The following is a 21,814-nucleotide window of genomic DNA, read 5'->3' as shown; positions in this document are numbered from 1 at the left end:
GGGAGGAGTCCCGTCCAGGTGGGCTCTGCTGTCGCTTTTCCTCCTTCAGCACCTGGCCCAGGGGAGGAGGTATGTACACCTCTTTCTCACTTCACTTGGGGAGTCTGGTCTGCATCCCTGGACTGTCTGGGAATGGGGAATCAGAGACTTGATCAATCCTCGGTCTCATCCATCAGGGCCTCTCAGGCCTAGAATCCTCCTGTTTCTGCTTCTCACACTCAACCCTGGGGCGTGGGGTTGAGGCGGGAGGGCTGAGGGAAGTTCTTCCGTGTCCCTCCTCTTTCTGTCCCAGGCCCCAAGATGCCTTGCCCCGCCTTGCAACCTTGGATTTCCCGCTCTGCGAAATGAACCAGGTCGCTCATCCTATTCTTTCCTGAAGAAAAGAGAGAGCAAGGAAACTGGGTGCTGAAATGGTCCTTGCTTCTCAGGGCTTGGAGATCTGAGGTGCCAGCTTGGATGCCCCCATATACTTTTCTGACCCAATGGCTGGTGAGACCCCCTTATTTCTCCACGAAGGATCTGATATTAGCAGCAGCCTAATCTCTCTCTGCCATATCACTCAATGGTGTAATTGTGCAGGAAAAAAATGTATTAAAATGCAAAACACTCAGTTGTACTTCTTTATGTTAAATCCCTTCTTTGCTCTATCTCCCTTTTAATTTTACAAGGTTTTTTTTCTCTCTCCCCCTTCTATAAAAGGGAAAGCTGGGCATGCAGGGAATCATTTCAACTTCCCTATAAATCTCCAAAATGAATACTTAAATTTGAGGAAAAAATACATTCTTACACCTTTAATTTCCCTGCTATGAAGTGTAATGAAAAAGCCTGATTATTTTTAATTCTTCCCTTTAATAATTCAGAGGCAGAGTGATTTAAGACTAGGATTCATAATTACCTTTCTGCTTTCTTGGCAAATGAAGTTTTAATAGAAATGAGAGCCCTGGCGACTGAAATGGATTTCAACAGGTGGCTGAGGGGTCAGGTCTGATACCAACTGGTGTCAGAGCATCTCTAGGGCCCCTCCAGGGTGTGGGGTCTGGACGAGACATGTGGGCCTAGGAGGATGGAAGGAGAAGTGAATTGCTTGTGTCCACTGGGGACGGTCTGTCATACCCTTAATTAATGGGCAGCATGCATGTTGAATGATGGACCCATTTATCCTGAAAGGGAGAAAAGGGTGAAAAGTGGCCATCAAGAAAGTCTTCCTAATCAGCAATCATAAGTGAATAACCACGAGGTTAATGACAGTGGCCATCGTTATTGGAGCAAATACATGTGCCTGGCACAGTGCTAAGTGCTTCAGGGACAGTCTCTGTTTTACTCTACCCATGTGGAAACAGAGGCTCAGAGGGGAGCTAACAAGCCAAAGTCGAGGTACATGGCAGAGCTGGGGTCGAGCCTCATTTCTGTCTGACTCTAAAGCCACCACTCCCCTCTACTGGCTGATTTCCCAAGCACTGGCCAGAGTCCATCACTCAGACATGGAACCTCCCCCCAAGGAGCTTGTAGACAGAACCAGACCCAGTGGTGGGCTGTGGTTCCTGAGACTGGAAAGGCTACTTGGATAAGGAGGAGTCAGAAACCCTGGGGGCTTCTGCCAGTCCCACTGCCTCTGAGCTTGGAGACTCCAGGAAAATTGCTCAGCTTCTCTGAGCCTGTTTTCTCATCTATTAAACGGGGATAATAACACCTGACTTGTCTAGTTCAGGGGACTGTAGTGAGAGGCAAATGAGAAAATACATGTGAAAAAGGCTTGTAAATCCTCAACTGCTTTGCCAGGATAAAATATGATTACCATTATTTGACAATAGACTACTTAAAACATTCATTTCTATTCCTCTCCCAAAGCCATCTTTTCCTGCTGCTTGCATGTCCAGCCTTTCTACCAAAATTCATCTCAGACTTTACCTCCTCTTCCAGGAAGCCTTCTGGATTGATGACTCTCAGGGCCCTTTATTCTGTGGCTCTCCACCCACCTTTTTCTCCATTTTTTTTGTGTTTGGTTATTTGAGTCCTTAAGTTCCTTGAGAGCACGTGTGTGTGTGTGTGTGTGTGTGTGTGTACTCTCGACTGTCAAACCCCACTTCAAGGTATTTTTGGTCCCTTTCTTTTATAACTTCAAAACTCTGCCTCTGCATTCAGGCTGTAACACATCAATACAGTTGATTCACCGCCTGAATAGAGACATAGACGGTGAAAATCCACAGACAATCCCAGACCGTGAAGTACTGGTACTGAGTGCTGAGGCACGCAGTGAGATGCCAGCGCAGACACACGCACACTCGTCTACCATCGCGCCTGCACCTGACTCATCTGAGCTTGCCCACGTTGTGCTGATGATCCACTGGGGACAGCTGGACTTAGTCCTCGTTTTATTTATCAAGTGCTTTCTTAAAGAATAAGATTCTCGCAATAGTCTCGTGCAAAGAGGCAGGGCAGGAATCATTGCCTTCTTTTTGGAGCAGAAGTTAGGTGGCTTGGACCTGGGAGAGCCTTAAAAGGCCTTCATGCGCTCTCTGCATACGGCCGTCTGGCTGCAGAGGGAGTTCTGGTCTGTGTGCAAGGGGAGGAGCCTGGCCTTGGTCCTGGAGCACCGACTGAGGGAGGAGGTGGCTGCCTGGGGTGGGGACTCAGGACCCCCAGAGCCATGAGCCTTGGAGACAAAGCCCTTCTTGGGCCTGGCTGGAATCTCTGCTCTGAGCCAGACTCCTGCATACATCTCTTTGAACGTCTCTGTGTCCGGTCTTTCCAAGGACTGAGGAGTCAAGCTCCCCACCCTGGAGTCCTCCACTCTCCACACTCTGGCATGAGCTAGCTTGCCCCTAGGGGCCTCGGGAGGCATGAAGGGGGCTGGAGTCAGAAGGGGGGGTCTGAGGGCCTCTGCCCAGACCTGCACCTCCACGCACCGTCCCCTTCCACCCCCGCCCTGCTGTTAATGCTCCCTGGAATGAGAAGGCAGCAGAGGGGCCCTCAGAGACACTTGAGTCCTGATTGGGAATAAGTGTCTGATAATGACTCCCATCAAATGTCAAGCGGCCTGCTCAGCTCCTCTGGGGCTGATTGCTTCCCCTGGGTGGTGGGCGGGGAGATGTCTGGTCCCAGAAGCTTCTCTACCATGGAGACCCCACCTCAGGGCTTTGTCAGGCTTTGTCTTTGGGGCTAGCTCCTTCTGGATAGTGGACAGCCTTACTCTCATTGCAGCCCTCCCTGCACAGACTGTTTCTGGAAAGTGCCAAGAGTGGGCACTGTGGGTGCCAAGGTGGGTGGGAAGGGTAGGGCTAGAACTAGACCTGAACTCACTGGTCCTGGATGGGCCAGGCCCAGCAGCTAGACAGACTAGATAGAAACTCAATCAGACTCTTTGCAGAAAAGGGTCCTGTTCCTTCAAGGCCCTACAGGAGCACAGACCTCAACTTCTCTAGCACTACAACTTGGGATCTTTTCTTCAAGCCCAAAGTATCTGTTAGTTGGTGCTTTGTAACAAACCACTCCAAAACTCAGTGACTTAATTATGTTTGTGATTTCTTGTGAGTCTATGGGTTATCTGGATGGTTCTTCTGATCTTGGCTGGAATCACTTACGTATCTGTGGTTGGCTGTGGGCAGAGGTCATATGGGACAAGCAGGCTCTTTTTAACTTGTCTCTCATCCTCCAACAGGTTCGCCCAGAGTTGCTTATATGGTGCCAGCTGGGTTCTAAGAGAGCGTGGAAGCTCATATGGTCTTTTGGAGTCTCACCTTGGAGATAGGACGCCATCACTTCTGTTGAATTTCTACTGGTCAAAGAGAGTTAAAAGGCAGCCCAGATTGAGTAAGAAAGAAAACAGACTCTACTTCTTGTTGGGAGAAGCTGCAAATCCAAATTGCATGGATCTCAGTAGGGGAAGATTTGGGGACACTTTGTAATTAATCTACTATATCCAGCCGGAAAAACCTCTTGTTTCCCCTCCTCCAGGCTCTGAGTGGGAGAACTTGGATTTGATTACCAGGACAGGACGGGCAGGGCCTTGACCACATGACCTTCTAGGATTCTTCTAGTTCTGACATTTTGGGGTGAGCTCGTGTTCTTCTATTAGTGGATCCATTGCAACACCTTCCAGCTTTGTGACCGAGCGTTTCTCACTACTTCTCTTTTTGCCTCAGGTTCCCCATGGGTGAAATTAGGATTTCCCCATGGGTGAAATTAGGATTTCCCCATTTGACCATTAGATGCTTGACTATTGGGAAAATACTCTAGGCTAGGGATTATGACAGGTATTGAGCTAGAAGACCGACAGAGGTCTTCCAGTGGCATAGGAGTACATGTGGGGAGAGGGCAGAGAGCCTGAGGGAGTGGGGGAGACTGGTTATGGGCTCACATCCTTCTTTATCACTTTGGGGAAGTTGACTCCCTATTCAGAGCTAGTGTCCCCTTGGGCAAACCTGGTCTGTGAAAGTATTTGGTAAGACACTACCCGAGAACACATTTGTTCACTGCTAAGTGTGGGGCACATGTCAGTTGCTACTCACCTGCCCTCTCCTGGACATTGGCTTTTCTGTGCAGGACAGCAAGGATTTTACTTACTTCTGGTAAATTCTGGCATTGGCTTCTCACTTTTAAATAAGTGTTCCTTGGGACTTCCCTGGTGGTCCAGTGGTTAAGAATCTGTCTTTCTATGCAGAGGACATGGATTGGATCCCTGGTCAGGGAAACTAAATTCCCACATGCAGTGGGGCAAGTAAATCTGAGCGCTGCAACTAGAGTGCTCGTGTGCTGCAAGGAAATATCCTGCATGATGCAAGAGGATCCTGCATGCTGCAACTAAGACCCAATGCAACCAAAACAACAACAACAACAAAATGTGCTCCTCAGGCTGAAGAAGCATGGAAGGCTCTGCTGTGCTGGACATGAAGTGGGGAAGGTTGTAGAAACAGGGTCATTGTATGTCTCAGATAGATGATCTGAGACATCTAGGTAGTCTCTCTTCGAGTGTATGTGCAGGCTCAGGTTCAACCAACATCCCTGGTCACCCACCATCTCTTAGATATTACTGCATCTGACCTCATCCTCATTGTGACTTTTAGAGGCCGTGTTCTTTTTCTACTGTACAAACAAGGATGCAGTAACCTGTGGCCCACAAGAGTAGAATGACATCTGTCCATCCACACAGCTAGTAATTATATATTTAGAATCTGTCTTACATTCGTTGGCTATAAAGAGAACCACGGCTAACAGGCATGAGGTGGATTTGAACGTAGCTCATTGTCTTCCAGCACCATTATTTTTCCTACCTCATCACACTAGAGACGGCTGAGTTCCATGCCCACTAGGAAGAGAATGAGCAGCAATGACCTTAAAAGGCAGTGGGTAGGATTCAGGTTAGATGGATCAGGAACTTCCTAGCTACAGGGAGTCATAATAATAATAATAAAACAATAGCTAAGATTATTGAGGCTATACTACGTGCTCTTTGCAAAAAGCATCTCAATCTTCAGAGGTACATGTAAGGTTGGTACAATTTAGGTAGCCTACCCAAGGTCACTCGGAGAGTGAGAAGTGGAACTAGGGTTTGAACCCACGTGGCCAGCTCTATCTGATCTGTGGCACTGCTAGCTAAGGTAACAGGTCAGGTGCTTTCTGCCTTGGGCGTCCCAGGCCCCCCGCTGATGAGAGGCTGTGTGCTGCCTGGGGAAGGGGGACGTGCTTGTCTCGTCCACACCTGGGGAAGTGCAGTTGGGGCTGGTATGAGTCTGCTCCTGGTGGAGTGATGCACGGAGGAAAAGTCTCACTTTCTTTATCAGGGGGTGGTTTATCACTCAGAGACCAAGGCCATCAACTCTCTTGATGGGTGCCAGTCTCTGCTTGGTTGTTTATCACGCTAAGGCATGAAATTGATTCCAGAAAGCTTGTCCATTTCCTCTGGCTCTTCCTGCAGAGGGGATAGAGAGAGAGAGAGTGTGTGAGTGTGTGTGTGGGGGCAAGTTTGAAGGGCTTGCCAGGATTAAGGACACCCTTGGATGGGCAATGTAACCCATCTGGGTATATCTCTCCAGGGTCTTTTGGGAGGTCACCTCTATGCCAAGGATGGAGATCTCCCAAGGCTGTCCAGAGCAGGGCAGGAAGTAGGGGCAAGGCTGAGGTGGAACCAGCTGGCTGGAAAGAGTAAATGCAAGGCAATCCCTCCTGGCAAGTAAATCCCTCCTGGCAAGGAGGGATTAGGGAACTGGGTAGGGGTCAGAGGGCAGCCCTTTGGTATTTTAAAGGACTTCCCAGTGGGCACTGAAGTGCCTGGATGTGTACCTGGTTGCTGATTGTGGAGAAGGGGAGGTCAAGATACGGGCCATTCTCTGTGTGTGTTGCTCAATCCAGAGCCTGCTATTGGTGGGCTTTTGATGTCACTAATGAAGACAGTGGCAATGATCACATCACAACAAGTACTTAGTGAGCACCTATTCTAACCCCGGTTCTAAACTAGACCTGGGGATATAGTGGGGCAAAAAGTGTGGTCCCAGGTCCCAGGGAGCTCAAAGTTTAGTGTGTGTTAGTGGGGGTGAACTGGAGACACACAGAGGGGCTCGGGCCTCTGTTAAGGTTGCTGTAAGAGGCAGCAGCAAAGTGCCTGGGCTCAGGGGGATTCTGGGAAGGGCCACCTGGGCGAGATCTTCACAATGAAAAACTCTCACCAAGGATGGGGCATGCTAGGGTTCATGGTCTTAGGCAATAGACACGACTCTGACTGATTGAAGAATATTACAGGAATACTGGGTGTCTTGTCTAGTCACAGGGAGGGGTAGAGAGTCAGACTGGAGGCTCAGATTCCAGGCCTGATGCCCTGCTGCACACAGAACCAGACTGATGGGGAAACCGGACTTGCCTCCCACCAGCCACCAGAGAACCTTTACTGTCACTCCTCACTGATTGCACTTCTTGGACCAGGAACTTAATCTTGTTGTCACTTCTACCCAAAGCTGGACACCTCCACTTCCACCCTTGCCAGCACCGTGGACTATGGGCATTGCCTCCTTACTCCAGTACTTCCCTTCTAGAGTGAATGAATGAATCTGATTGGTGGGATCTGAGTCACATGTCTGTGCTGGAGCTGCAAAGGAGGCTGGGTAACCAAGTTTCTGGTTTCTGCCTTGAGAAGGTGTGACTCATGAGTCTCAGTTCAGTTCAGTCGCTCAGTCATGTCCGACTCTTTGCGACCCCATGAATCGCAGCATGCCACGCCTCCCTGTCCATCACCAACTCCTGGAGTTCAACCAGACTCACGTCCATCGAGTCAGTGATGCCATCCAGCCATCTCATCCTCTGTTGTCCCCTTCTCCTCCTGCCCCCAATCCCTCCCAGCATCAGAGTCTTTTCCAATGAGTCAACTCTTCGCATGAGGTGGCCAAAGTACTGGAGTTTCAGCTTTAGCATCATTCCTTCCAAAGAAATCCCAGGGCTGATCTCCTTCAGAATGGACTGGTTGGATCTCCTTGCAGTCCAAGGGACTCTCAAGAGTCTTCTCCAACACCACAGTTCAAAAGCATCAATTCTTTGGTGCTCAGCTTTCTTTACAGTCCAACTCTCACATCCATACATGACCACTGGAAAAACCATAGCCTTGACTAGATGGACCTTTGTTGGCAAAGTAATGTCCCTGCTTTTCAATATGCTATCTAGGTTGGTCATAACTTTTCTTCCAAGGAGTAAGCTAGAAACTCCCAAATTTGGCAAAACTTCGCAGGCAGCGAAACCAACTGGCAACAAACATGATAAAGTCCACTGTAGGGATGGTAAGTCTGCAAGAACAGGAAACAGACTGTTTTGCCAATGAATCTTCTGCCCCTAGCTTGTGCCTGGCATAAGGTGGGCAGTCCAGACGTGTTTGTAGAATGAGTGATGCTGACTGTGGGGCTTGCACAAGCCATTCCTTCATTTAGGGGTAACTTGAGAAAGAGTTAAGGCATCTGGATGGCAATTTGTGTTTGATCTGGTACAGTCTTGCCAACTGGTCTGCAATCTGGGTCATTGATCTGACTCTCTGCTCTTTGGAGGATGGGCAATAGTCTGATTCTTGGGATTAGGCAGAAAAGAATTGATCCAGTTAAAGTATGGGGGTTTAAACAAACATGGTTATTGATTAAAACATGTATTGATTTCAATTATTCAAGTGTTACTTCAATGGGTACTGTCTGCTCAGCATCAATGCCCACTTCCTCCTCCCTCATAGGAGCCCATGTTTGTGTAGAGAGAAGGTAGCCCCACCCCCAGCTCCTGGTCTCTCTGACTGGTCTAAAGTAATCCCCATCTCCTCACAGACATTAGGTTAGGATGGACCAATGAGATGCAAGGAGAGTTTTCTGAGAGGTGGGTGGGAGGAAGCCTTCTTCACATTCTGGGAGAGTCTCTGAGAGTTGCCCTCTTCTGGTTTTCTCTGAGCATCATCATGGGTGGACCTAAGGCTCTTAACTGCCCCCTGCCACCACATCATCTAGTCTGAGGATGATGGACACACAAAAAGCAATCACAGGAAAACAGGACAAGGCTTCCAGATGACACCAGATCTACCCCTGCAGTCTGCCCTGCCTCCAGGTTTCCAGGGCTAATAAATTTCCATAGTCTCAGCTACTTTGATGTTCTGTCCTTTGCCCCTGAAAACCCCCTAATAGCTACATGATCACTTGCTTGCATGTAAGGTGATCCAATCCCAGGAGATGGCAACACTGGCAGCTGAGTGGTACTAAGTAGTGGGGGAGGGGGACTAAAGAACAGTCCCTCTCCTCACCTGCAAAAGGCCTTCCCACTGGCACGTGGGACAGTGCCTGAGATGTACCAAGAAAGGGTTTCCTTTCGAGGCAGCCCCGTGTCTAGGAAACCCTGTTTAGGACAGAAATGCTCTAAGGAAATGTGAGCCACAGTCAGCATCTCAGAACATGCAGGACTTTTTCAGGGAGGTGTGAAGCCCACATCATTTGTGAGTCAGAGGAAAAGAGACCTTGGGCAGAAGCGGAGAGGGGCACGGAGCCCCTGTCCGGCTGTCACTGCCCAGCAAACAAAGCTGGATTGCTTTCTGCCTACATCCGTGCCCTGGCCGGGTCACAGCAACCCTGGGTGGAGTGGGGTGACACAGCCTTTGGTGAGCACTTGGCCTGTCCTGTGACCCCAGCTGGGACACCAGCTGTCAGGGCCATTTGTCTCCCAGTCTCCACTCCCAGGGGCCCCAGGGCAGCTCCCACATTATTTAAAGAGCGGTGGAGGCCCTGGGCTGTAGAGCGTTCCCAACCACTCCATGTTTCCCTGGGAGGGGATTTGGGTGGAACATAAATAAGACAATTTATTCAGAGAAACCATCTACCCTATTTACATTTAAATTGAATAATTTAAAACACCTTTACCCATTTCCATAAATTATCCCCTGTTGGAGGGGCAGTTCAGCTGCGTGGAGGGGGTGCCGTCCTGGGGAAAGGCCTAATTACATTCACTGCTACAGGCCTGGGGTGGGAGGGGGAGCGTGGGAGGTGGGGAGGGGCCGCAGGCCCGGGGTGGGGGTGAGGGCACTCCAGAGGAGGCAGACATTTGTCTTAGAATTGGCAGGAAGAAAGAGGGAGCTACTAAGAAGCTGCGGTCCATTTAAGAGCCTTACAACTGAGAGGTAGAGGGCAAAAAATAAAATCCTGCTCTTATCACAGGGGCAAGGCATTGGAACCAATCCCTGGCCTCCTAGCCAAGAGTATCATCCAAGTTTGAGCTTGGTCAACGGTCCTATATTTACATCTTCTGGAGACCTGATCTCTTGGTGCCAGGGAAGAAGGGGAAGAGAAAGAAAGAATGGGGCTTCTTCTGTGATTTGTTACTTCTGGGTATTTCCCAGGCACCTGCTCTTTCTAGGCTCTGTGCTGAGGACACAGGGATGACTGGCCCAGCCCTGCCCTCGAGGGCTCCCGGCGTGGGTGAGAAGAACTCCTTTCACACAGGCTGTGTGTGCTCAGAGCAGATGAGCGGGCATGGCAAGACCCACTGGAGGGGGCGGGGTGAGGAGCTGTTCCAGGCAGTCCCTGGCTTCACAGGGGAGGTGGCTCTTGAGGACCCTCAAAGGCTGAGTTGACTCAGGGAGGTGCTGAGGATGAGAGAAGGCATCACCAAGAAGGGACCAGTGTGAGAAAAGGCTCAGAGGTGACAAGGTCTTGCCAGTTCCTCTCCTATCCCTCAGGGAGGGGGCACTCTGGACAGAGGGGAGCCCCAGAGCACTCAACATGCTCCACAATTGGAGGCAAAGTGACCAGTAAAGTGTATGGAGCAGGGAGCAGAGACGGGTGGGCTTGGGGGAGGCGGGGGACAAGCCCTTTGATGCTTATGACATCCCTAGGAGGCGGGCACGATTAGCTCTGTTTAAGAGGTGAGGAAATGGGAGCTCTAAGCTCCAAGCTGGGGAAATCAGGATTTGAACTTTGTTCTGTCTGCCTCGAAAGCCCGAGTTTGCAGCCTATAGGTGGAACCTCAGGGCTCACAGGGATGCAGACCAGTAGTCTCCAGTGAGCAGTCCTGTGCCAGGGGTTGTGTGAGCAGATGGGGCATAAACCTCTTTGGGAAAACAGATGAAAGTGGCTGTGGTTGTGCTTAAACGCTGTGCAGTAACCTAGCATGTTAATGGCATCTTATCGATGTGTTCCTTTGCCATCTTCATAGACTCTCCTGGGTAGGAAGACGGATGCAGCAGTGAAAAAGGCCCTTGGGTCAGGGCACACTTGGTCCCTTCTCCTGCCTTTTCAAAGCCAAGGCTCTTAAAATAAGCTCCTCTGTTCTAGGGAAGAGAGGCCCCCAGTGGTTGTCTCTGAGTGATTTCTTGGCCTCCCCTCCCCAGCCCCCACTGTCCCCTTGGGTCAAGTTTCCTTGCATTTGGTCCTCTTCTACTGGAACCAGACAGATTTAGGTTCAGATCCTGAATTGATCATTTGCTCACTGTGTGATCTTGGGAAAATGACTTGCCCTCTCTGAACCTGACTTTAGGATTGTAAACCACTTTAGGATTGTAAACCTGATGTCAGAAGGTTGCTGTGAGCATCAGATGAGACTGGATAGTAAGCTGCATGGCATACAGCAGCTGCTCAATAAACATCACCTTTTTTTCTGACAGTTCTGCCACCGTTAATGAGATCCTTCCAGCTACTGCTCAAGTTTCTCAAAAGTCCAGGGAACTTTGTCTGAGAGACCTTCCACAATTCACTCCATGAAATGACTGTCATCCTCTCAGAATCGCCCCGGGGAATTAAGGGGCTCATTTGCAGGTGCTGTTGTGTGGTTGGAGATAGAGTCGGGCTCCATCAATTTCTTGCTGTATGACTTTGGGCAATTGATTTAAGCCATTTGTGTCTCATTGTCCTCCCCTGTTAAAGAGGCAAGATAATATCTACCTTACAATGATGTTGTGCGAAGTAAACGAGAAACAACCTGTGTTAAGCACCTTGTATGATGCGGGGCGCCCAGCAGTCACTCAGCGATGCACCCTGCTGTCTTTTCATGGGTGTGTGGATGTGGTGTGGACTGCTCCTTATCAGGTTGGGTCCTTCCTGGGGGGGACTGCCCCCTCTTTGTCCTCTCTGTCCTCTCTCCCTGAGCACCAATCAGAGACAGTCCCCATCCTAGAAGGCTCCGCTATTGGAGAAGTGCCCCCTTCATTCCCCTCATAGGTTCTTAGGCCATTCATCTCACAGACTTGGTAACTGTTGGCGCCTGGGTTGCAGTGCGGCCAGAAGAGCAGTGGAGTTACTTGGGGATGAATTTCATCCCTCTGTTGAGATTTCCCATTTGAGTTTACGGTGTCAAAGATCTATTAATATAAAATACGGGTCTCCTAGTTTATTCCACAATGAGCTTTTTAAAAAAGATTGATTTTATTTATTTATTTTATTTTTTGCCCGCGGTGGGTCTTCGTTGCTGCGCATGGGCTTTCTTTAGTTGCGGCGAGCGGGAGCTACTCTTCATTTGTGGTGCTTGGGCTTCTCATTGTGGTGGCTTCTCTTGTTGTGAAGCAGAAGCCGTATGTATACGGGCTTCAGTAGTTGTGGTGCATGGGCTTAGTTGCCCCATGGCATATGGGATCCTCTCAGACCAAGGATTGAACCGGTGTTCCTTGCACTGCAAGATGGATTCTTAACCACTGGGCCACCCAAAGAACTTGTGAGGCTCTAAATGATTTGAGTACAGCCATCCCTGAGTTGTATCCTGGTTAGCATTTGGTCACTGGAGACAACTCAAAATCTTAGCCACAAGTGCCCCCGAGGTACAGCCTTGCTCATGCCAGTTCAGCCCCAGGGATGGTCAGTCAGCTGGGTTATAGAGCCCTGAGAGAGGGAGGCCAGCAGGGGCAGAGGCTGGTGTCAAGGGGGAGCATTTCCAGGAATGTCCTGGATTATGGCTTAGATGCAACTGGCTGTTCGATTTTTTGAGTTTGTAATTTCTCTGGGCCTCAGATGTTCACAAAGCAAGGAATTAGACTAGATGAACTCCAAGGTCATCCACAAGTTTTAAAATTTGATTTTCTAGGTCTAACCTGAGTTCCTCTTGCTATATTTGAAGTCAACAGAGATTATACAGTTGGAAATAAGTGAGCAGTGTTGGGTAAGCCCTAGAGAGCTGTGTTTTCCAACCTCTTATGGTGGGAGAGCTTTGGTGGGATTGTATTCTAATTAAATATTTAATGGGATGTGTCTGCCTTTAAAATCACTGCCAGCACCTTGGGAATGGTTCTCTTTTGTGTTCTTATTTGCAGCTTGCCTGTAAATTGCAGGGCTGAGCGCAGCTGGAAATCTCCCCTCTGAGACTGTGTGGGGTCTTGGGGTCTAAACAGATTGGCCAAAGTGCAGAGGAACATCTCAGAACTCTGAGGTTGACCTTCCTATCCCACTTCCCAGGGCCTATAATGGTATCCTAAGCAGGGTCCAGGAAATGGGATCAGCCCCCCTGTTTGGAGCTGCTCTTTATTCTGTCTGCTCTCTGAGAGCGGGGGAGAGTGTGTGCTTTTTCTCTACGTTAATAAAACCAGAAATGAGTCTTCATTAAGGGCTCCATTAAGAAGCCACTGTTATTCTTGGCACTCATTAGCGTTCTGCTCACCACTCAATTGCCACACCAGTGTTTTCCCCGGGCTTTGCAGAGTCCCCTCCCAATACTGAGAGCTGCTCATAAGAGGGACCTCAACTTGCAGAACCTTAGAGATGGAAGAGTTAGAGCCTCACTAGTTCATCTCATCCATTCCCTTGTCTCTGAACAATTGCTTGTCCTGCTCCTAAGCCTCTCTCAGCAGCCTAAGGATCTAGTCCACTAGATCCTTAGTTAGGCAAGTTCTCCGTCTTATCTAACTGCCTTCTTTGGCTGCAATGTAAGTTGATTTGTCGATTTGAATCCTTCACTAGGATAATAAAGAAATCTTTCTGAGAACTTTTTGTTGTCTTTCATTTACTGAGTTTAGGTCCGAGATTCAATCTGAGGAGTGTTGAAACCCTGCCCCTTCCTGTATCCTCGTGGTAGGACCTATCCTTAGACAAAATCATCATGTAGGTAAGTTTGTCTCTCAGTTTCCTGCCCATCTCCCCCCATTCACACCTCTCTTCTCTCTCTCCTCAATGCCCATCTCCACGCTTGTTCTCTCCAGGCTTCGGGACAACTCTCAGGCACTCATTCAGGACCTGTGGCTGCTCGACCCCTTCCTTCCAAAGAGTCAACTAACATAATAAATGCATACTGCATGCCGTGCCAAACACGGTGCTAGACCCTCTATCTCATTTGGCCAGAAATACAGTCCCACTGAGGAGGCATTATGGGTACCATTTTGTAAAGGAAAAAATCCAGAGCCTCAAGCAGGTTCAGGTCTTTGGTCACACAGGATATCAAAGATAAAGCCAGAATTGAGCCCAGGCCTTCTTACTCCTAGTCACCAAACCATCCTTGTCTTCTCACCCCTTCAGGGCTCAAGGTAGTAATTAACTAACATAAGGAAGGACTCAGAGGGACTTGCCTTGTGGTCCAGTGGGTAAGACTCTGGACTTCCACTGCAGGGGGCATGGGTTCAATCCCTGTTTGGGGAACTAAGACCCCACATGCCACACCACATGGCTGGAAAGAAAAAAAAAGACTCAAATCCATTGCTAGTGGCCACTGTGAGGAGAATAATTAGATTCAGTTTGTTTTTCTCCCAAAGTCAGAACTTTGAAGTGAGTATTGTTCCCTTCAATGTAATCCACTTGGAAAGTTTGATACATATTCCAGTCATGTCCCACTGGCAACGCACCTTCACAACTCTCGTTGGGAAGTCTGTGGCATATGGGTTTGAATGTTGGTGAGTATTTAACTTGGGGTGAACTAGATCTTTGGAAATACCCCAAAGTCATTGGATTCAAGTCTGGAGAATAAGGTGAAGCACTAAATAGGTGATGGTGCTTTGGGTCAAAAACCTCTGAAAACATTTCTCAGTGAACTGTAGTAGAAACATCCACTGTTCCACAGGCCCCAGCTTTTGGATGGCACAGAGATTTCTCAAATGTTTCAGAATATTGATATGTGAAATAAAGCTTGATTGGCTCTTTGATGGGAGAGAGGTGTGGGGGGAGGGAGGCCACTGATGTTTGAAACCAAATGATCCATGATCTTTTCACATCAGGGAGAGATTTTGGAGGCACTTTTTGGCCAGGGGAGCTGGAGTTTCCTTGGTAGATATTAATACATGGGTTCTCTGGTCCCAGGTTAGCTGGTCCTGAGGCACTTCTGGTTCACTAAGTATCACCTTCCTGCAAAAGGTGTTGCAAGTCCAACTTTATCTGGAAGTTACAATCATGGGAAAGCTCTCTCTTCTGTCCAGCATGAGTGTGGCTCTACCTTTTACAAAACTTTTTTTTTTTCTTAAAAAGTTTCATTTTTGACCGTGCTGGGTCTTCATTGCTGCTCATGGATTTTCTCTAGTTGGGCAAGTGGGGGCTGCTCTATAGTTGCCGTGCATGGGCTTAGTTGCTCCACGGCATGTAGGATCTTCCTGGACCAGGAATCGAACCAGTGTCCCCTGCATTGGCAGGCAGATTCTTAACCTCTGGACCACCAGGAAAGTCCCAGTTTGTTTTCTTGTGCGACTCTGGTTTGTTGTGTTTTGTTTTTGCTTTAGCTGAACTCTTTAGGCATCATTCTCACTGTTAATCTTCTCTTTTAATCAGCTGAATCTTCCACCATTTTCAATATTTTCAGTGGACATGGGGAGGGAATGGAGTGGGCTGGACAGCTGTTTCTGGCAATGTCCTGTGTATCCTCCTTTCTTTAAGCCTGATGAATCTCTAACATCCCACTGCCTTTGACCTTATCTCACTTCCACACACTTCTTTGAGCCTCTCAAGTGTTCCCTTTGCAAGATTTTCATGGCTTTGGCTCTGTATGGCCTTGGTTTTCAGGCTTCAAGAATCCCCACTCACTTTATGAGGAATCAACTCAGTACACTCCTCCTGTCTCCATCAGGATGTTACTGCAGTGGAGACAGAACATGTGTGCTGGTTGATGTGAGGGAGTTGCTGCTGTGGGCTGGTACATGTCAATCTCTCCCCCTCTGCTTTCAAGGAAAACCCATCTGGTGAAGTTATTGTCACCTAAAGTGTGTACAGTTTAGTAGGGACCCCTGGAGTTAGATGGCCTTTCCTCTTTTATTTTAGACGAGCTCAATGAAAACTATGGGAAATTACTCCACCTCTAGAGTTTCAGACCCTTGAGAGTCCCTTGGATTGCAAGGAAATCAAACCAGTCAGTCCTAAAGGAAATCAACCCTGAATGTCATTGGAAGGATTGATGCTGATGATGAAGCTCCAATACTCTGGCCACCTGATGTGAAGAGCCAACTCATTGGAAAAGACACTGATACTGAGAAAGATTGAAGGCAGGAGGAGAAGGGGATAGCAGAGGATGAGATGGTTGGATGGTGTCACCAACTCAGTGGGCATGAGTTTGAGCAATTCTGGGAGATGGTGAAGGACAGAGAAGCCTGGCGTGCTGCAGTCCATGGGGTCGCAAAGAGTCAGACATGACTTAGCAATTGAATAACAACATGAGCTTCCATTTGGTCATCTGTAGAGTGGGAATAACAATACATTCTGGGAGGTGGTGAGGACCAAGTGAGAGGATTCATACTAAGATCTTGGCTCATGACAATAAGAGCTCAAAAATGAAAGCTGTTTTTACGATTTCCAAAATGGTCATGGTCATCTTGACTTCTCCAGGGGGCCCTGAGCTGGACCTGTTTTTGGCCAAGTGAATGAAATGATCACAGAGGGAGGGGAGAAGAGAAGAGGGCAGTGGGATCTGTCCATGGTCCTGATTCATTTGGCCAAGAAGCCATTTTGATCGATCTGAGTTCCCCAACCAGGGATTGAACCCACCCATGCCCTCAGCAGTGAAAGCATGGCATTCTTCTTATCTCCTCAATGTCCACCTTCGCCCTTGTCCTTTCCTGGTTTCAGGACAACTCTCAGGCTGTTATCTGGGACCTGTGGCTGCTTGAACAGGGAATTACTAGTGATCACCTTTTGTTGTGTCAGGTACTTCTCTAGGTACCAGATTGTTCGGACAAAGGGAAAGCCTTTTATTTAGATTTTCACACAGTCTCATGTGTGCATCAGTGAGAGTGTGTGTTACACGGCCTGGTCTCATCTGCATGTACTTAATGTAGATTTTTTAAAACATCTGAATGTGGAATATGAGTGCATTTGTGTGTGCATGCATGTGTGTGTGTGTGTGTGTGTCTTGGGGGAAGGAAGAGTGGCTTGGGGCTGAAGCATAGGAGAGGTATTGCTGTCATGCCACTCACCTGGGCAAATAGCCAGAAAGAAGGCCCTAGCGTGGCCACAAGGGGATGATGGCTTCCTAGAGCTTCCTGGAGAGATTGAAAGGCACACTCCCCCGCCTCCTGGCCACCAGGGCAGAGTAAATCTGAGACCAGAGCTGGGCTGCTCTCCTGCTGGGCACTCTAAACTAATTTTCTGGTGCATTATACACTTTGCCTTTTGAACAATCAATGGCTTTAAATGCTGTGTGGTTCCTGCAGCCAAATCCAAGATAAATAAATAAGACATAATCCTTCTGGTTGATGTGGCCAGAGAAGGGAGGAAAGGAGAGAGAAAGAGGAAGGTTTGAGCTGCCCTGGGGATCTCTGCTTGGCTCAGGTAGAGTGGGGGAACTGGAGGGATCTGCCAGCTTTGGAGGGGATGGGCCTTTAAGAGATATTGATGGCTGGCAAATCACAGCCCTGTTTGTCTCAATACGTCCTTCCCATAGAGCTGCCACTCCTGCAGGAGCTGAGCTCTGTCAGGGAAAGGCTGGGATATAGCTCAGGGCTCAAGGTACAGACTGAGGGCCCTGGCCCTGGGTGGGAATGTCCCCCAATCCTAGATGAAAGGGTCTGGCTTGGGTCTCAGTCTGGAGTTTGATTTTGGACATAATCCTCTAGAAGCCCTGAGATGGACCAAGTGAAGTCAACTTGGTCTTCCCCTCAGGCCATTCCCCACAGGAAGAGGGAAATTGAATCACCCACTTTCAGAGCATCTGCTCCTACAGGTGGAACTGCTAGAAGGATAAACAGGAGCATCTCAGGCGTCCCTGCTGCTCTGACAGCCTGGCTGGGAGGACCGCCTCCCAGGGACCCCCAACATCTCACACTTCTCACCTACCCTCTGTCCTGTTCTCCACTCAAAGGAATGAATTGCCCAGCCCAGGGTTCAGTTTCCCCATCTCTATCTAGAAATAGTCAGCGTCTAGAAACAGATAGGTGCAAGACAGATCTCTTGCTGGACCCAGGGGCTTGGGTCATCCCCTTTTCTCAGAAGGAAGGAAGAATGATATTCACGGTGTGAAATCGATCAGGCAGCAGCCTGGTGAGATAGAGGGGAGGAAGGAACACGTCTTCCCAAAGGACTGTTTAGGGTGTTTCCCTGGGGAAGGCGTGCAGGGGGAGGGGGACGGGAGGGAGGTGGGAGGTGGCAGCTCTCCCAGCCTCCCTGCACCTGGCTCTGGGGAAGGGGGCCACCACAAGAGCCTGTCTGCATCTCCGAGCACTGCCACACGCCTAGGTTGCTGCTGGTGCCACACCCGAGACACGGCTGACCCCTCAGTGTGGGGGAGGGCAGCAGGGCCATTAAGGGGCTCACCCCAGTGCCGGGAGAGGCACCACAAGCAGGGGACAGGGAGTCTGGGGTAAGCACAGCCCCCATACCCGGGGGGAGCTTCAAGATGGGCTGTTAGGGGCTCACTCAGAGGGTGATGGAAGGAAGCAGAGAAGCTGAGCTCTGAGTTTGCTTGGGCCACTGGAGGCCCCCCAACTTTACAGCCAGAACCTGGGGCTCCCCTCCGAGGCCTGGCCATATCCGGCCCTGCTTAGCTAGAGAACCGCTCCTGCTTCTTTGGTCCAGGACAGCTCAGCTTTCAGCTGCTGCCGCAGCAACGAGCCAGTGGCGGTGGCAGAGGCTCTCTGTCAGGGCGGGGCCCCTGCGCGTCTCCGCTGCGTAATTATGCTGAGAACGTGTTTTATGGAGATGCAGGGCTTGTCTGACAAGGCTCACGCTTGTTCCCGCTGCCGAGGCAGCTGGGAGCTGAGCGGAGAGGCCAGGGGCTGAAGGTGACGTTCCTGCTTGGGGAATCTGTCTTGGAGAATGAGATGCTAGATCCCAAGGGACACACATCCAGGTGGGCCTCCTGTACCTCCCCTGGACAGGGAAGGAAAGAGGGGGCTAGGCCGGAGAACCCCTCAAAATAGAGGGAGCTGGGGGAATGTCACACACTATGATAACAGTTATTATAACAATTTATTGCTAATTATTCCAATAGCAGGGATAGCTAACATTTATATACTGCTCTCTATATATCTATTTTTCACTGTGCCACATGGCATGTGGAACTTCCCTGACCAGGGATCAAGCCCGTGTCCCCTACAGTGGAAGCGCAGAGTCTTAACCACTGGACCACCAGGGAAGTCCACAGTATTCTGTATTTTTCAAAGCATTTTCACATGTGATTCCCACCATGATCCTTTGATGTAGGGATAGACCTGTATCCCCATTTGGTTAATGAAAAAGGGAGATCCAAGAACATTAGGTGGCTCGGTCAAGATCCCAGGGCAGAGCCAGGTCCAGAGCCTGGCTTCCTGACTCACTGTTGGGGGCACCTTCTCTGTCCCCAAGTTGGGCAATCCCTCTGTTACACCGAGCCCTCAGCCTGGTGTCACTCCAGAGGCCCTGTGTGTGTGAAGCCCCTGAAAGAACAGAGAGGAGGGAGAAGGGGACTGGGTCCCTGCTTCGGGCCGCTCTGGCAGTAGGCCAGGCATTTACGGGAGACGGAGTGAGGTTGACCGAAAGGCACAGGTGACGAGAGTGAGGCCGCCCAGGAAGTGTATCCACAGGAGGCTGCCACACTGACCGCATGCAGGTCTGCTTTAAAAGGCACTGCAGCCCTTTCTGTGGACGTCACCCATGAAGACAGTGCCAGTGAACACCCTGTGGATTCGGTACTGAAACATCGGAGAGCCCAGAAGAGGTGATAGGATTTTTCATTGGGACTGGGGTCAACCCGGGAAGGCTTCCTGATGGAGGCACTTCTGAGCAAAGCCTGGAAAGAAGGAGAGGACAGGTGTCATTAGAGGGGGAAACGGAGGACCTGGGGCAAAGAGGTGAAAGCATGTTTGGGATGGTGAGCAAGTTAGCTTGGAAGACTGGGGTGAGGGGACTTAGGGTGGATGAGGGGACCTGGGGTTGCTGGTGATGGAGATGGCAGGTCAGATGTGAATTGGATAAGCCAGAAACTAAGGGGCCCCCGAGGATGGTTAGAAGGGAAGAAATATGATCAAAACAACATGAAATGCTTTGCCAAGCTTTGTGTAGAATGAGGAGTGGATGGAGAAACCGAGGACAGGGGGAGGATGAACAAGCAGGAATTGGGAGTGGTCCGCTGTGACCTGAAGCTCAGGTGCTGGCTGTGGGGCTCTAAGGACCCTCAGCATTTCTGACCCAGCCCTGCTGCCAGGCTGGCAGGATGGATGTCTCCCCGCCCTGCGACGCCTTCCTTCACCAAGCCAGGACCCTGCTTCCCTCTACAGAATACTGGTTCAGTGCTAGATTCTGCCTCGGGCCCCAAGACAAATCTTGCTGCTCTGGAAAGATGCCCTGCTGCTCCTTCTGCTCCGCTCCGGGATGATTGATGGCTGCAGTAGGTGGGTGAGGAGCCTGCCTCCCCTAGCCCGCTTCAGATGGTAAGAGTGGCTGAGAAGCAGGGTTCCAGAGTCACCAAAGAACTGTGGCAGAGAGGACAGGCTAGGGAGATGACCAGGGATGCTCCAAAGAGTGCTTCTAGAAGGAGTGGCTGGTGCCAGGAGCCAGGAGATGGTTACACAGTAGCATACAGTTAGCCTGATATCAGATTCTTCTGAGTAGAAAGCAAGTAACATTTTTCAGCCTCATTTCTTGGTTTCTCAAGGCCACCCTGCACTAGGCCCTGAAAGACCCATAGTGGCTGGGCTGTGAGGGCCTGCTATCAAGGGCAAGCTGTGGCTCAGGGAAGAAGGAGGTAGTTTATCCTCTACAGGCTATACCTGGTGAGTCCCACTGCAAAGTGGGAGCCCCGCCCTCTCAACCTTTGCCCTTCCCTTGGGGCTCCCACAGTGTGAGTTTCAGAGGAAGTTTCTTCTCTCTCTGTCTCTCTCGCTGCCAGGCCTTCCTGGGGAATTTTAAAGGGGTAAATCCTCTTCTCAAGATCAGGGTTGAGGGGAACCCAGGATCTATAGGCACCTGTAAAACCAATTTAAAAATCAGTCTAGCCAACCAGCCCCCAAAGGAACCAAGGGATCTATAGAGTAACTCAAAAGCAGACACTAATGGAGGAGAAAAGAAATGTAGTTACATATTCATCAGCTTTTAAATATTCATGAGGATTGTAAAGCAGATTAATTTTCATGCCTCATTTCTCCCGTGGTTCCTGCTGTCCATATTTTACCGCAGCAACAGAAGAGAAAGGAGCTGTGGATCACTTGGCCACTGCCCTCGCCATCACTTAAGGAGCAGGGTGCGTGTGCCTGTGTGTGATGGGCGGGGGATGGGAGGGGTGATCCCTGTGGACGTGAAGATGTTCATCTCCTGAGGGGCAGGTCTCTTTGGCCAAGTCAAGATGATGTGAGGAGAGCAGGAACACAGCAACACAGCAGTGTAGGGAGGGCCAGGAAGTGGCTGGGGGAGAGGGAGCCGCCTGGAGCGCTGGGGCTCTGGGGGCGTTGAGATAATTGCCAGCATCCCCAGGGTGACGAGAGGAAAGGACCTTCACTGGAGTCAGCAAGAGATTCGTCTCCACTCCCCTAAACTAACTGTCTGAGACGAATGATTGAGTGGGGTCAGAGAGCAGGGGAGAGGGCATGCAGACGGGGAGTGAGGAAGGTGCGGGCGAGCCTGAAGGACAAAGAAGAGAAGGGCACCTTCTCTTGCTCCGAGAGCAAGAAACAAGGGCAGGGAGAAGGAAGCAAGAGGGCGACCGAGGGCCCCATCTGTTCTAGGGGAGAACATTAGAATAACAGGACATCAGGCAAGAACAGTGAGGATGGAGGTTAGATGTCTGGAAGGACTTTCAGATTCCAGGGCTTTTGGAGCTTCTCTCTATAGGGAGTGGGAGGAATGCTCCCCTGAGTCACACATCAGATGGGAGGCAGAGGGAAGGCAGCCTGGGACCGGAGATGCATTGATGATTGCTTGGGAAGCAAAGCCAGGGAGAGCGAGGAGACTCAGTGTCAGATGTGGGGCATCAGGGCGAGCCATCCTGGAGCCGAGGGGAGCAAACATCGTTACGCAGA

At 49.9% G+C, this 21,814-nt stretch overlaps 1 long non-coding RNA gene across 9 annotated transcripts in view; it reads left to right on the top strand.

The window, feature by feature from the left end:
• LOC112579692 overlaps nt 1–21,814 on the top strand; it is a 235,781-nt gene that overhangs the window by 106,686 nt on the left and 107,281 nt on the right. For 4 of the 9 annotated variants that reach the window (XR_006640097.1, XR_006640098.1, XR_006545375.2 and 1 more), the window contains exons 2-3: nt 3,659–4,052; nt 13,436–13,524. This is a non-coding gene — a long non-coding RNA (uncharacterized LOC112579692). Of the gene's footprint in view, nt 1–3,658; nt 4,053–12,510; nt 12,586–13,435; nt 13,525–13,618; nt 13,725–21,814 lie in introns of those variants that run through there. The other 5 variants (XR_006545371.2, XR_006545370.2, XR_006545374.2 and 2 more) reach the window with 4 other exon arrangements.

The sequence above is a fragment of the Bubalus bubalis genome, chromosome 16 (genome assembly GCF_019923935.1).
Source record: "Bubalus bubalis isolate 160015118507 breed Murrah chromosome 16, NDDB_SH_1, whole genome shotgun sequence".
Lineage (NCBI taxonomy): Eukaryota > Metazoa > Chordata > Mammalia > Artiodactyla > Bovidae > Bubalus > Bubalus bubalis.
The sequence above is the reverse complement of the archived record's forward strand: the minus strand, read 5'-3'. Positions and strand labels throughout refer to the sequence as shown.